The sequence below is a fragment of the Panthera uncia genome, assembly GCF_023721935.1.
Source record: "Panthera uncia isolate 11264 chromosome C1 unlocalized genomic scaffold, Puncia_PCG_1.0 HiC_scaffold_3, whole genome shotgun sequence".
Lineage (NCBI taxonomy): Eukaryota > Metazoa > Chordata > Mammalia > Carnivora > Felidae > Panthera > Panthera uncia.
In genome coordinates, this window is record NW_026057584.1 from 60,977,558 (window position 1) to 60,993,129 (window position 15,572).

The window sequence follows — 15,572 nt, forward strand, 5'->3', positions numbered from 1 at the left end:
TCACAACTTGCCTTACAGCTTGAGGTGGCCATGTGAGACAAGCTTTGGTCAAGGAGGCATTAGTGAAATGTCACTAAATGGAGGTTTCTGAAAAATCTCTTCCAGGTTTTAGTGAGCACATGCCTTTTGCCCTTTGTTTGGAATTCAGCTGCAATGCCAGCAGTGGAGCAGCCATATTGTGACCACAAAATGACATGAGGGCAAAAAACCATATGCAAAGATAGAGATGCAGGGGCTCCTGGGTGGCTCACTTGGTTAAGCATCTGACTTTTGGTCTCAGCTCAGGTCATGATCTCATGGTTTGTAAGTTCAAGCCCCAAGTCGGGCTCCACAGCTGGCAATGTGGAGCCTGCTTGGGATACTCTCACTGTCTCTCTCTGCCTCTCCCCTGCTTGTGCTGTCTTTGTCTCTCTCAAAATAAATAAATAAACTAAAAGAGAGAGAGAGATACAGAAAGATAGAAGGGAAGGCTTCTGACCTGATGTCACTGTCAACCCTCACACTCCTTGTTACCTGAAAAAAACTTGTTATGTTTTTCTGTTTTTTGCTGCTGAAAACAATTGTAAATTGAAACACTTCCCATGGTAGTGATTTTGAATTAAGGATCCAGGAGACAGAATTTCTTTTGCAACTCTCTGTGGGACTTTGAACATTTAAAAAATTTGTCAGCCTATGCAATGAATAATGCACATTGTTTTCACAAGTCTTTCCCATATTTCTCATTGACATTTTAAAATCAAGAAATATTTGAAGTCTTAGAATTATGGTACTGTCAATGTTTGAGTTGATTTTTAAATTTTATTTAAATTCCCTTACTATTTTCTGGTTGCATGGAAATTTCACTTAGGACATGGTGTATTGATTTAAAATGGTTTTCATGATCCCTGGTTGACTTATATATTTCATATATCTTTATTTTGTCGTTTTGGAAAATGGAAATAATTACTTGTTCTTATGAAACTCAAATGATATAAATGAGTTGTAATTTCTCTGTATGCCTTTGGTAGTTATTCAACATTACTCCTATGAGATATTTTGCTTGGTTCCTAATGTGCATATGAGGATCCTGTAAAATAAGATTTTAAGTATGTCCAGGATTATTGCTTAAGCTAATGGACTTTGGATTTTCCAGGGTAGCACTTGAGAACTGATCTTATTTTTGCTGAGAGCCTATCAGATATTCTTCACCCAGATCAGACTTGAGGGATAAACGAATTTCATTTGACCTTTGTACCAGGCTTAAGTGCTCCTTATAATTCAGTGATATCTGCTTTTATATTTCATGTCATGTTCATGGGTTCCTGTTTCTCGTCCCTCCCATGACTTTGCAATTCAGTACAGAGTTTATAATCTGTCACACAGTTGCCCCTCAACGTGAAGTTTCCTTTTGTTGTAGATATGCTACTCTATTCTTTTATTCATAAATGATTAAATCTCTACTTATAGTAAATTACTTATTCATCCATTCATTTATTCAACAAATATTTAAAGAGTGCCATGATATAACAGATATAGTTCTAGGTGTCGGGAATACAGTTCAAACAAAGCTGACAAGGATATTGCTCTTATGAAGTTGACATTCTAGCAAAAGCAGACAATAAACCATGCTGTTTTACGGCAAGGAATGGACCTAGGGAATGGTGGAAACAGGTTTCCTAAAAATCATAATCAGAAAAACCCAGAATCCAGCAGCCTGGAAAATATCTCCCTTGACTGAAATGGTCTTGTGCCCCCTTCTCCTTAAAATTCTCTCTTGCCCTTCAACTTATGGCACTGGCACAAACCATAAGTGCTCACTCATGGCTTAGAGTCATGAATAAATTTAGGAAGGACCTGTGAAATACTGTAGATTAAAAAAAATTTTCTTTAATGTTTATTTCTGAGACAGAGCATGAGTGGGGGAGGGGCAGAGAGAGAGGGAGACACAGAATCTGAAGCAGGCTCCAGGCTCTGAGCTGTCAGCACAGAGCCTGACATGGGACTCCAACCCACGAACCATGAGATATGACCTGAGCCAAAGTCAGATGCTTAACCGACTGAGCCACCTAGGCGCCCCAAAGCTGGAAGGGAATTTAGAGGTAATATGGAAGCCATATTATCTGGAATCCACCTGGATTATCAGTTTAAACAATTCGCCCTTGGACCCTGATGGAATGGAATATCAGGTGTACATATCCAGGCCAGGATGTCTTTCTTTGGTGGTGGCAAATTGAGAAGGTTTCTACAGATGGATGCCAAAATATGAAGGAGACGCCTTGACATGGGTGGATTGATGGAACAAAATACTAAAGATGAACTTTTATTTATTATTGTTATTTTATTATTTTATTTATTTATTTATTTATTTTGCTATTTTGCTATTTCTATTAGAAAAGTTTACTTGGACCAAAACAAGAAAAAGAAATATCTGGATTTAATGGCCTTACTCTCTTATCATTTGTCTTTCAACAATTATATAATACAGAAATATAGAAGTAACTATGAGTGGTGATTACAAAGTAATCTGATTATTTAAACCCATATAACCTACACATTATGACAAGGTGTTCTGTGCCCATTACTTTGTAGTTTCCATTCAGAGTGACTTTTAGTTCTGGGTTTCTCCTAGCCAATGAGAAATCAGAGATAAATAAAGTCAGTTTCTTAATGGGGTCAGGAGAATTCTTTGTGGTACAAGACCGTCCTGCACAATGTAGGATAGTCAGCATCTCTGGCTTGTAGACACTAAATGACAGGGGCATCTCTCTCCCATCATTATGACAATCAAAAATTTTCCCAAACACCCCTGCCAGGGAAGGGGGCTGCATTGTCCTCCTGATTGAAAACCACTGGTAATGGGAAAAAAAATAAGTAAACACATCACTTCCACATGACACGATACGTGCTTGGCTAAATGTTTGTGTTCGTTGCTATGGGAGCACAGAGTGGGGGCACCTAACCCAGTCTGGTGGTTCTCACAGGCATTTAAATCAGGGTTCTTCCTATCAAAATAATCCAGTAATACCATTCCTATTCAAAATATTTTAGAAATTCTTTTCTGGATTACTTTTAGAGCCTGAGTCATGTTCTTTTGAATTTGTTCAACATAGGAAACTTTCTTCCTTTGGAAACATCCCAAAGTTGCTTGTAGCCAAGTCTTGTGAATAAGACAAGCGAACAAGCTGGACAATATTATTTTTAGTTAAAAACAGTTTCACGGAACACAAAATTATGAGCTAACACTTAGTGGTTATTGAATAATGAAGAGCACTTAGCCCAGGTTTTAATAAGAGGTACCCCTGATATCACTATTTTTCATATTCTTATTATTACAAGATTTTAGCACTCTGTTAAGCATTGGGGATACATAAATGAAAGACAATTCCTGCCTTTGAGGAGTTCACTATCTAGTGAGGGAGGTAGACAAGCAAACCAACAAGTGCAATTGCAAAATGTGTAAGTGCAGGCTAGAAGAGATATATTTGTGCTGCTCTGGGAGGGTAAAGGAGGGGCACTAGCTCAGTCTACCAGTGAAGAATGCAGAAGGTTTGCCGAGGGAATTGGATGCTCTAGCTGAGTTTTGAATGTACAGTGCTAATTAGCTTGGAGGAGGCATGGAAGGTATTCTATGAAGAAGCAGCAACATATCCAAAGATACAAAGTTTTCAATTAGCAATAATCGTGCCTCAGATAAACCTCATTGGCTACGATACTGCCACTGTGCAAAGCTCCAAAGATGCAAAGTGTGGTACACTCTGTGAGCTTCACGTTCTTTGATGTCTGGAGCAGAGGGGTTGGGATGACCCTGTGAGATGGGCAACATCCTTCGTCATACCATTTTTATGTACCTTATCAAAGAATTTGGACTTCGGCTGAAGATGAAGGATGGCCACAAAGGACCTGAAGGGTAGAAATCTGATGATATTTGCATTAAAAAAAATTTTTTTTAATATTTACTGTTGAGAAGGAGACAGCATGAGCAGGGGAGGGGCAGAGAGAGGGGGAGACACAGAATCTGAAGCAGGCTCCAGGCTCCGAGCTATCAGCATGGAGCCCAGTGAGGGGCTCGAACTCACAAACCACGAGGTCATGACCTGAGCTGAAGTTGGCCACTTAATCAACTGAGCCACCCAGGTGCCCTAATACTTGCATTTTAAATCATGCTAGTAATATAATGGAAAATGAACTGGAGGAGGGTGAAACTGGAGATAGAGTGTTATTAAGATTTGAGGAAAGAGGAATGATGAGGTCTTAAATAAAGAGATAGGAGTGGGGATTAAAAGGAGAGGAAGGATTCAAGACATTAAAAAAATTATAAAGTAACAGTAACTAAAACAATATGGTTCTGGATCAGGAAAAAAGATTCATTCTGACCAGTTGATCGGAATAGAGAGTTCAGAAACCAACAGGTGCATGGGAATTATTTATGCAGTAAATCTGTCATTTTAATTTAGTAAGAACAGGATGGAATATTTCATAAAAGGTGTTGGTGAGAGGGGTATATTAAGTTTCTAATTAATAAGTTACCAAAAACCTGGTCCCTCAAACAATAAGAATTCATTATCTTACAGTTCTATAGGTCAGAAGTCCGACATAGGTGTCAGTGAGCTAAAATCGGTGTCGGCAGGACTGCTTTCCTTTCTGGAAGGCTATAGATAAGAATTTATTTCCTTGCCTTTTCCAGTCCTAAGTGCCACCCTTATTCCTTGATTCTTGGCCTCCTCTTCCATCTCCAAAGCCAGCAGCATTGTACTTCTGTAAGCATTCTTCTATAGTCATGTTTCCCTCTGACCATAGCCATGAAAAATTCTGCTTTTAAGTATTCCTGTTATTAGATTGGGCCCATCCAGATAATTCAGGGTAATCTCCTCATTCCAAATTCCATAACCTTAATCACATCTGTAAAATCTCTTTTGCCATGTAAGGTAACATTTAAAGGTGCTGGGGTTTAGGGTGTCACCCTCTTTTATGGACCATTATTCTGCCTATCACAGGTGAAGAAGATGCCAATTTAGATCCCTACCTCACGCCATAAACAAAGAATAAATTATTTATGTATTAAAGATCTAAACATAAAAACAAACAAAACTACCAAAACCATATAGAAAACTATATAGGAGGATATCTTTAAGCAGAAGACCTTCCTGGATAGGATAAGAAACCCAGTGGTCATAAATAAATTTATGAAACAGACTTGATCCAATAAATATTCAAAATATCTGTATGATAAAAATCACCACAAAACCTACAAAGTTAAGAGACAAGCATCAGACTGGAAAAAATACTTGCAACATACATAACAGACAAAGATAATATTCATATAGTATGTAAAGATTACTTCCAAACCAATAAGGATAAAGCCCAACCTGACAGAAAAATGAGCAAAGGATAAAACAGATGATTTAAAGAAGAAATAAAAATAATCAATAAACAAAGAAGGAAGGGAAAGCAAAACTCCTGTAGTTATTAGAAAATATTATTTAGGAATTTCTATATATGCACTAAATCTTTGAAGAAAGCAAGAAATAATAAAATACATTCAGGATAGTGCTTCCTGGACAGAGGGGTGAGGTAGAGAGGAACATGCTGGGAACTTTAATATTATTGATGTTCTATTTCGCAAATTGAGTGGTAAATTCATAGACACTTATTTTTATTTTTAATGTTATAAATTATATATACTTTAAACTCATTTTTTATGTATATGTATCCAATGGTTCGTGATTTTAAAAATGGAAAATCAGGTTGTTGTTTTGTTTACTTTTATTTTGAAACAATCTCAAACTTACAGAAAAGTTGCAAGAATTGTGCAAAGAATTCCCATATATCTTTTGCTCAGAGAACCTATTCAAGTTTGGCAATGTCTCAATGATATTCTTTATAGCAAAAGGATCGACTCCAGGTTTATGTGTTTGTGATATTAGGATTTATAATAAAAAATGTATATCTAGTCTTCATCCCATTTTTTTTTTTTTTTTTTTTTGGCCCAGAGATCCTAAAACCCTTGGAATTTCCTAAGTCATAAGAGTGACAAAGGTGTATTGGTGTTCATTACAAACTGTTTTCAACAGCAGGTGACTTGGAAATCCCCTAAGGATGGGGGCTGGTTGCCAGGGCGAACCAACCAGGCAATTAGGAGGTTGGAAATTTCAGTCCCACCCTTCTGACCTCTTGCTGGGAGAGGGGCGGGAGGTTGAATCAATTGCCAATGGCCAATGATTTCATTAATCATGCCCAGATAATGAAACCTCCATAAAAACCTCAAGGATGGAGTTCAGTTGGTGAATGCATGGAGTTGAGGGGATAGTAGTACACCTAGAGAGCATGGAAGCTTCTCACCTCTTACCACATACCTTGCATATGCATCTCTTCCATGTGGCTGTTATCCTTTTATAATAAACTAGTAAACACAAGTAAATGTTCCTATGAGTTCTGTGAACTGCTCTAGGAAAGTAATTGTTCCTAGGGGGGGTTATCAGAACCTCTGATTTATAGCCAGTTGGTCAGAAGTACAGGTAACAACCCCGACTTGTGATTGGCATTTGAATTGGGTAGACGAGATGGATGGGGTGCCTGGGTGGCTCAGTCGGTTAAGTGTCTTGATTTCAGCTCAGGTCACGATCTCACGGTTCATGAATTCCAGCCCCACGTTGGGCTCTGTGCTGACAGTGCAGAGCCTTCTTGGGATTGTCTCTCTCCCTCTTTCTCTGTCCCTCCCTATTTCTTTCTCTCTATTTCTCTCAAAATAAAAAAAAATAAACTTAAAATAAAAAAAGAGTGAAATTTCCCCATAGCCCTATCCCCAGATATATCCATTAGTAACATTAATCTTTGATAGTCTGAGGATTTTTTTCTCTAGATTTTAGGTGTATGAGGGAGAAGACAATGGTTGGATTGATCCAGAGTGGGTTCTGTGAATAATCTTTCAAAAAAAATATGAAGTTGCTTGTCTTGGCAAGAGTGGAGTTGAAGGGATGGATTGTGGGATCTGGCTGGACAACGTAGGAAGTGAAGCCAGAGGCAGCTGACTGATTAGGAAGAAATGGAAAGAGGTGAGGACCTAGAACCTTGAAGTTAACCATGTTGCTAACATGGTGGAGGATCAGCTCTGGAGACATATGAAGACTTTAGAGCACTTGGGTTCAAGCGTTGGCTCAGCTTTTGACTTTGGATTTCTCAGCTGCTCATTAATTTTTCAGAGCCTTTATATTTACACCTCATTGCTTAAGCACACAGAATGATTCATACTAGTTGAAGTCAAGAAACAAATCAACATTGCCTTCACTTGTGAGTCTGACAATTTAGGGGTCTTGGTGACGTTACAGTTTTACACCACCAACTTTGATGTTTTATTTCCAGTTCATAAAAGAAACACCATATTTTGTTTCAGCTACTATTTTCCTTAATGAGACAGTAATTTTTCTGGCTTCTGTTGAAAGATCAGAACAAATGGCAGACCTTTACTGTTTTTGTTCGCAATCCAAACAAAAACTCTCTTGTGCTCCAGGTTTCTTACAGAATGAATCTATTCCTTGATCTAAATATAATTTCTCAGTCATCATTATCAGAGTTAATCATCCCTGAACTTTTCAACGTTTTCATTAGGCCTATAGTTTTATATATGTCATGAGAGGCATCTTCTCCAGCTTTGGACTTTGTGATAAAGTAAAAAATACTTCTTCTTACCATTGTTTTTATGCCCACATAATCTTTCTAATATGTCAAGTGACTCATTTGCAAAATTTACATGACGGAAAACTGGGTTTCAAGTCTTTGTCTAAATAACAGTCACTCATCTTCAAGCCAGTGTAGAACAGCCTTGTGTACTACTGAAGCAACAAGTTAAAACATGTTGCAATCTTCTCAGCCCACACAGTTCCTCCTCTGTTTCCAGGAATCATAAGAGAAAACAATTGGTCTCCTTAGTTTGCAGCACTACTATGTTGCTAATCTGTGATTTCAATTATCCATGCTCAAGACGAAAGGTATTAATATGGATACAACGGCTAATAATGCGCTGGGGCTTTCTTTCTCATCAGCTCAGCATTTTAATTTCTATGACAAACACCACTTACTAACACACTGGGACCTGGAAGGTGGATGCGATTTCCTGCCTTCTCAGATGACTGTTCTTTAATGGCTCCTTAAAAAATTCCTCGTTTGTGAATAATGAAGTTGATGTATAAAGCAAACACTGTGTGCTTGATTGTCAAACCAAAAACTACTTCATCGTCTCCTCCTCCTCCTTCTTTTTCTTGTAAAAGGAATAGAAGGGGCTAGCTGCTTAAATGTCAGACTCACGGCCGCAGAGCCTGGCCATGTTTCAAAGCCTCTGAAAGACGTCTAGAGGACGAGTTGGGGGCAGTGGAGGAAACCACACCTTCTGTAACCTTTTCTCCCTCTTAGCTAGGATTCCAACTCATGTCTGTCTGATTCTCTTAACTGCTAGATTATGAAAAATTAGGTCTTTGAAATGAGAGCGAGGAAGAAAAAAAATGCCATCATGTATATTCATTTGGTTTGGGAATAAAAGGGTGCCCTATAATTTAGAATAAGAGACAGGGATGACTCATTACAACTCTGAAGGTTATTAAGGAAATGAATAAATCGGTCACACCACTACAACTCTGCTTGTCATCACAGCAGCATTGCCAATTTCCCTATACAGTTGGTAATTGCTATTCCATATCTTCTTACATGGAATATAAGACCCATTCTGGTGTAACGATAAATATTAGAATAGTCTCAAATCCATCTTTAGACGAAGCTATAAAAAGCTGTAACTAGAGCAGGTGCAAACTACCTCAGAACCTTGGAAGGAGTCATTCAATATTACAGCACTGAAAATCCACGGAATTATCCAATGTAATAAAAAGTATATATAAAATTTGATAATCATCAGTATAAAAAGTCCATAATACTTGAAAATTAAGACTGTTTTGATAATGTTTAGTTAAACCCATACCCCAAACCAGGCAAGTGATACAAAGCTGAACCCCACTTGATATTTCTTCAGCTTAATAAGTCTATAAATGTTTAACAAAAAGAATAAAAGCAATATGCATTACAACAGCTTTGTTTGACTCCACTTGGACAAGTAAGACCTTTGGTTTCTCGGTAGTTTTCCTTATAAAGCTGACTGATTCTCAATCCATTTCAGCTAATGGTTTACTTAAATATGTCTTGGTTACTATGATTGTCAGCCTTGGAGTTATCTTTTCACTGTTTTTTTTTTTTTTTTTTTTTTTTTTGCCTGTTCTAGAGCTTCTGTTACCACTGTTGTCACAAAGTTTGCCTGTACCCAAGCCTTCTCTTATGTTTCTTCTTTATAGAAGAAGAAAGATGGTCACGAAGTAGAAAAGGGTGAGAAGCTAAAGAGCACACGCCCCTTCAGCTCCTGTCCATAATCGAAAGCTCCATGACATTTCATCCAGAAATTAAGAAGCATAGTCTTTGGAAATGGAAATAAATAAAAGTCAGTGTGCAGAACAGTTGAGAGCAAGGACCTTGGCCTCAAGGAAGACCTGGGTCCCTATTCTGGTTTCTTTTCTTTTTCTTTTTCTTTTTTAAACACATTTTTAAAAATGTTTATTTATTTATTTTGAGAGACAGAGAGAGAGAGAGAAAGTGCTAGCAGGAGAGGGGCAGAGACAGAGGGAGCAAGAGAGAATCCCAAGCAGGCTCCACGCCGAGCATAGAGTCCGATGAAGTACTCGATCTTACGACCTTGAGATCATGCCCCGAGCGAAATCAAGAGTCAGTCGGGGACACTTACCTGACAGAGCTGCCCCTCTGGTTTCTTCCCTTATCCCTGCATGACTTTCGACAAGTTCTGCAATCCCTCCACGCCTCTGTTTTCTCATTTGTAAAATAAGGATTACAATAGTACCTATCACGTAGAGTTTATTGATAGGATCCAATTAGATAATGCATGTAAACACTACATGGTGCATATGGTAAGCATTAAAACATGCTAGCTAATAAAACATTGGTGCTATTAATATAAAAATATTTTTGTTTTAAAAATGCCCTATACCCTTGGGAGGAGATGCTCCCATGTCCTTTTGGGGATATCTTTATTCAGAAATGACATGGAGCCCAAAAAGTGCTGTACTTGCATCACTTTATTAGTTGAGAAGAGACAGGTTTTGGACACAACTTTCTCCAGTATCTTTGATACTTCTTTTTCTTTGATGACCAGTTCTGTTTCAAATTTGATGTCTCTAGTGACTCTCCCTCTACCCTCAAGACCACCTAGGGTCTGCCTGCCAAGGGATCCCACAATAGTGTTTGAGGTTAACCCAGGGCTTTTTGTCCCCTTCACGACAACAAAAATCTCCTTTTCCTATGGTACATTTCTTCTATGTATATGGGAACCTGGATATAATTTTTGGGGCCCAGGCATATTAACATTTTTTTAAGTTTATTTATTATGAAAGAGAGTGAGTGCGGGCAGAAAGAGAGAATCCCAAGCACCCAAGTCTCGAACCCACAAACTGTGAGATCATGACCTGAGCTGAAATCAAGAGTCAGACACTTACCCTACTGAGACACCCAGGCACCCCATATTTATTCTAATTGTTTATATGTTTATTCAGTGTTCCCAACCCATTATGTTATTTATTGAGTGCCTACCGCCATATTTCATTGAGCCTAAAATGCATTGACTCTTGGTGGACGTGGGGAAGTTGGATGAAGGGGGTCACAAGTGCAAACTTTGAGTTATAAGATAAATAAGTACTGAAGATGTACTAAGAGCATGGTGACCTAGTAACACTGCTGTATCATATGTATGAAAGTTGCTAACAGGGCAGATCCTAAAGTTCTCATCACACGGAAAAACTTTTTTTTCCTTTCCTTTCCTTTCCTTTCCTTTCCTTTCCTTTCCTTCTTTCTTTCTTTTTCTTTGTAGGTATATAGAGTGATGTAAGTGAACTAAACTTACTGTGGTAATCATTTCACAATATATGTAATTCACCATGCAGTACACCTTAAACTTATACAGTGCTACATGTCAATTATATCACAATAAAATTAAAAGGGAAAAAAGTAAAATATGTTGACTATAACATACACTTTTATTTTCTATTATACAAAGAAAAAGAAACACAGCTAATTTCGCTATATCGTGCCATTAATTATAAGAGGCATCCCAGTTTCAGATATGTTAAATGTAACAACAGGTATTGATTTAGATGCTGGGAAACCAGATGTAAACAAATAAAAGTCAGCCTTCCGGGACCTTGCATTCTAGAGTGAAAAATACAGAATATTCACAAAGAAAGAATATCTATATATAATATAATTTCAGGTGGTGAAGAAGAACTCTGAAGAAAAATACAGCTGGTCAGAGGGAGAACTGTACTATAGATAGAGTGGTTGAGGGAGGCTTTACTGAGGAGGGAGCATTTGTGCATAGACCTGAATGAAGTGAGGAAATAGGCCATGTTAAGTTTTGGTGGAGGAGCTTTCCGGGCAGAGGAAACAAAGGGCAAAGTCCTGAAGTGAGGGACGCCTGGCTGTCTCGGTTGGCAAAGCATGCACTCTTGATCAGACCCCACACTGAAGGGTAGAATTTACTTAAACAAAACAAAAACAAAAACAAAAACAAAAACAAAAACAAAAACAAAAGGTCCTGAGTTGGGAGTGTGCTTGCTCTGTTTAAGGAAGAACTTTGAGAAGGCCAATGTCGTGTGCAGCAGAGCAAGCAAGGCACAGGGGGGCAAGAGGAGGGCTGGATATCTAGACAGGGCCAGGTCATTTGTAGACTAAATTTGGAAGCATGAAGATAGCTACTGAAGGGTTTTAAGCAAGGGTTTAAGCATGATTGGGGTGCCTAGGTGGCTCAGTCCGTTGAGCATCCGACTTTAGCTCAGGTCATGATCTCACCGCTCATGAGTTCAAGCCCCACGTTGGGCTCTGTGCTGACAGCTCGGAGCCTGAAGCCTGCTTCAGATTCTGTGTCTCTCTCTGTCTCTGCCCCTCCCCAACTCCTGTTATGTCTCTGTCTCTCTCCTCTCAAAAGTAAATAAACATTAAAAATTTTTAAGTAGAATGATATGATCAACTTTATAATTTTTGAGATCTCTCTGGCTGCTGTGTGGGAAATGAAAGGTAGGAATCCAGGAGTGGAAGGATGATTACCTGTGAGAGATGATGATAGCCTAGGCTAGGGCAGTAGCTTTGGAGGAGAGGAGAAATGGTAAAATTTAGAAGATACTTTTCATGTGCAGCAGATCAGGACTGAATTATATGGAAAGTGAAGAGAGTGTGGAATCAAAAATTATTCCCAGAGTTTTGGTGTGAGCAACTACTAAGTTGTGGGACCATTTATAGAATGTGAAGATCTGGGGGGCAAAAATCAAGAGTTTAGTTTTGGATATGCTAATTATTAGGCCAAAAGAAGTTGATGAGAATTAGTTGGATATTTGAGGTTGAAGTTCAAAGAAAGGTCATGGCTGGGGACATATATTTTCAACTAATTTGCATGAAGATGGTATTTAAACACACCCAATATGATCCTCAACACTGGATTTGATATGCTTTAAAAAGTTTCTCTTAGGGTGCTTGGTGGCTCAGTTGGTTAAGTGCCTGACTCTTGATTTCGGCTCAGGTCAAGATCTCACAGTCGTGAGATCCAGCCCGGCCATGGGCTCTGCCCTGGGTGTGGATCTTGTTTAAGATTTTTCTCGTTCTGCCCCCCTCTCGCTTTCACTCTCTCTCTCTCTCTCAAAAACAAAAAAACGAACAAACAAAACGGTTCTCTGGTGACTCAATGTATAGCCAGGCTCAAGAACCAAGACCAAAGGAAAGGAGGTAGCTGACAATAGGAAGAGAAGGGATGAGACAAGAAGAGAAGGGAATCAAGGAACTAACCGTTGGTGGACTCCAACATTTAGTGGATCAGAAGAGGAGGCAGAGAGTTCAGCAACAGGATTGACAGATCAAAAGAAGCCCTTGAGGCAGGAAGGAAACTAGGATGGTGTCCTAGAGGTCAAATAAAGACAGAGGTTCAAGGAGGAGGGAGTAATCAGCTGAGTCAAATACTGCTAGAAGTACTAGTAAGATAAGGACTGAGAGTTAACTGTTAATTAGGCATGATGATTGTATTACAAACAGAAAGGAGATAACGAATGCTCTTTCAGTCTTTCTTCATTGTATATACACATATTAGACAGAATTGGGAATCATGAGATGTTTGATAAATCAAAAATAATTGAGGGGCGCCTGGGTGGCTCGGTCGGTTAAGCGTCCGACTTCGGCTCGGGTCATGATCTCGCGGTCCATGGGTTCGGGCCCGCGTCGGGCTCTGTGCTGACAGCTCAGAGCCTGGGGCCTGTTTCAGATTCTGTGTCTCCCTCTCTCTGTGACCCTCCCCCGTTCATGCTCTGTCTCTCTCTGTCTCAAAAATAAATAAACGTTAAAAAAAAAAATTAAAAAAAATAATTGAAGACGGTAAAGATCACATTACTGAAAATTATATTCTAAATTTACTCCTTTTTTCTTTAAGATGGTGAATCTAAATAAATAAATAGCCACAAAAAGTATGAGTTTTTGAGAAAAAGCAAAAAACTATTACTCCCATTCTATTGGACTAACACAGCCACCATTAATTGGTCGTTCATTTTCATTCAGTGAATTCCTACTCGGCAGCAGACTCTGCTGGGGACATAGAAATAAACACAACAAAAATCTTTGCCCTCAAGTAATTCAAGGGCTAGTAGAAGAAGTTAATACTTTACAAAAACATTACAAAACTAGGGGAGCCTGGATGGCTCAGTCGGTTGAGCATTCGACTTCGGCTCAGGTCATGATATTGAGGTTCATGAGTTTGAGCCCCACATCGGGCTCTGTGCTGACAGCTCAGAGTCTGGAGCCTGTTTCAGATTCTGTGTCTCCCTCTCTCTGTGCCCCTCCCCTGCTCTCGCTGTGTGTGTGTCTCTCTCTCTCAAAACTAAATAAACATTTAAAAAAAGAATTTAAAAAAGCAATAAGTGATCTCATAAGGGTTATATTCGGTATACTGAGGGAGCAGAGAAGCTAGAGAACTTAACACTGGGTATTAAATGATAATTATGAAGAGTACCTTGGCAAACTGGAAAATTGCTCACGTTTTAATTTTAGTGAGAAAAACGAGATGGAAAATTGGGCATAGCCCATGATTCCAACCATGTAAAAATGTGATTCCTAAAGGTTTCCCAGTCAAGGTAAGTTTTGAATTGAGTCTTAGATGATGGGCCAGGCAAATGAGGTCAGGAAAAGTTGGGGGGGAGGGTGGCGGGAAGAGAGTTCTGAGCTGGGAAAAGGCAAGAGAAGGGAAACACAGTATAACTTGTTTGGCCACTGTAATAACTTTGGTGTGGCTGGAGTGTGGGCTTCTCATGAGGGAGTAACCAGGAATAAAACTGGAAAGACAGGCAGATGATGACAAGATAAAAAAGATAAAAAGAATCACATTGACTATATTAGCGAGTTTGAGCTTTATCCAATCACTTAGGAGTAGCCACAGAAGAATTTTAAAGTGGAAAAGCAGACTCAGAGTTGGTATTACAAATAGAACCACAGCAGCTGGACTGAAAAGGGCTGAAACTCATGATGGGAAGACTAGTTTGAAAGCTTTTGCAATCATTTAGGTGGGAAATGATAAAGACAATGGCAGAAGGTTAGATGGATGGATAGATGGATGGATGGGATGAATTCAAAGGGCTCTTGAGGAGACAGTGTGGACTTAGGGAATGGTAAAAGGATGCGGATATGGGGTGGGAGGAGTAGGGCAAACAAGGTTGACTCTCAGATCTTTCGTTTGGATAAGTGAATCCCTGTCCCTGTTCTTACTCCTGGCTGCCTTTCTTCCCAAGATAACAAACATAGGACAAAGAAATTGAGGGACTCATGGAACTCCAATCCTAGAGCTTAAGAGAGATGTGTGAGCTGGAGATACAGACTGAAGAGTCATCATTACATATGTGATTCTTGGAGTTACACGAGTGGATGAGACTAGGCAGGGAAGTTGTACATGTATCATTTGTGTGCTTTCCTTTCTAGTTATTTTCTTCTAACATATCTTCAATTATAATAATTGGGTATATACAATTTTCATTTTCCTTTTTTCACCTGACATTATACCAAAAGCTTTTGTCATGTTTCACGAGAGTTTTCAAGGCAGTCATAACTGTGGCTGAATAAAAATATAGCAAGAGGGTATGCTATATAGTTGACTTTAGCTCTGTGATAGACATTTTTATTCATAGTTTCCCCTCCTGCCCCCCCCCCCCACATTTTGGATTTTTTTTTCTTAGGAAAGATTCTCAGAAATGAGAATATATTTGTGTGTTATATAGTTAATGTGTGTTGTATATGTATATCCAAATTACTTTCCAAAATGGTTGTACCAGTTTATGCTTGATTCCAACAGTGTATAAAAATAAAAGTTTAGGGAAGCCTAGATGGCTCAGTCAGTGGAGCATGTGATCTCGGAGTTGTAGGTTCAAGACCCCCGTTGGGTGTAGAGATCACTTAAAAATAAAATCTCCCCTCCCCCCAAATAATGCAAGTTTAACTAGGTACTTGCCATAATTTGGTATTATACATTT

At 38.9% G+C, this 15,572-nt stretch overlaps 1 protein-coding gene and 1 pseudogene across 1 annotated transcript in view; one reads left to right on the plus strand and one right to left on the minus strand.

The window, feature by feature from the left end:
* Positions 1-15,572, plus strand: part of TLK1 (tousled like kinase 1) — a 194,716-nt gene that overhangs the window by 20,242 nt on the left and 158,902 nt on the right. The gene's annotated exons all lie outside the window — the stretch shown is intronic.
* Positions 3,604-3,709, minus strand: LOC125912044 (uncharacterized; annotated as a pseudogene).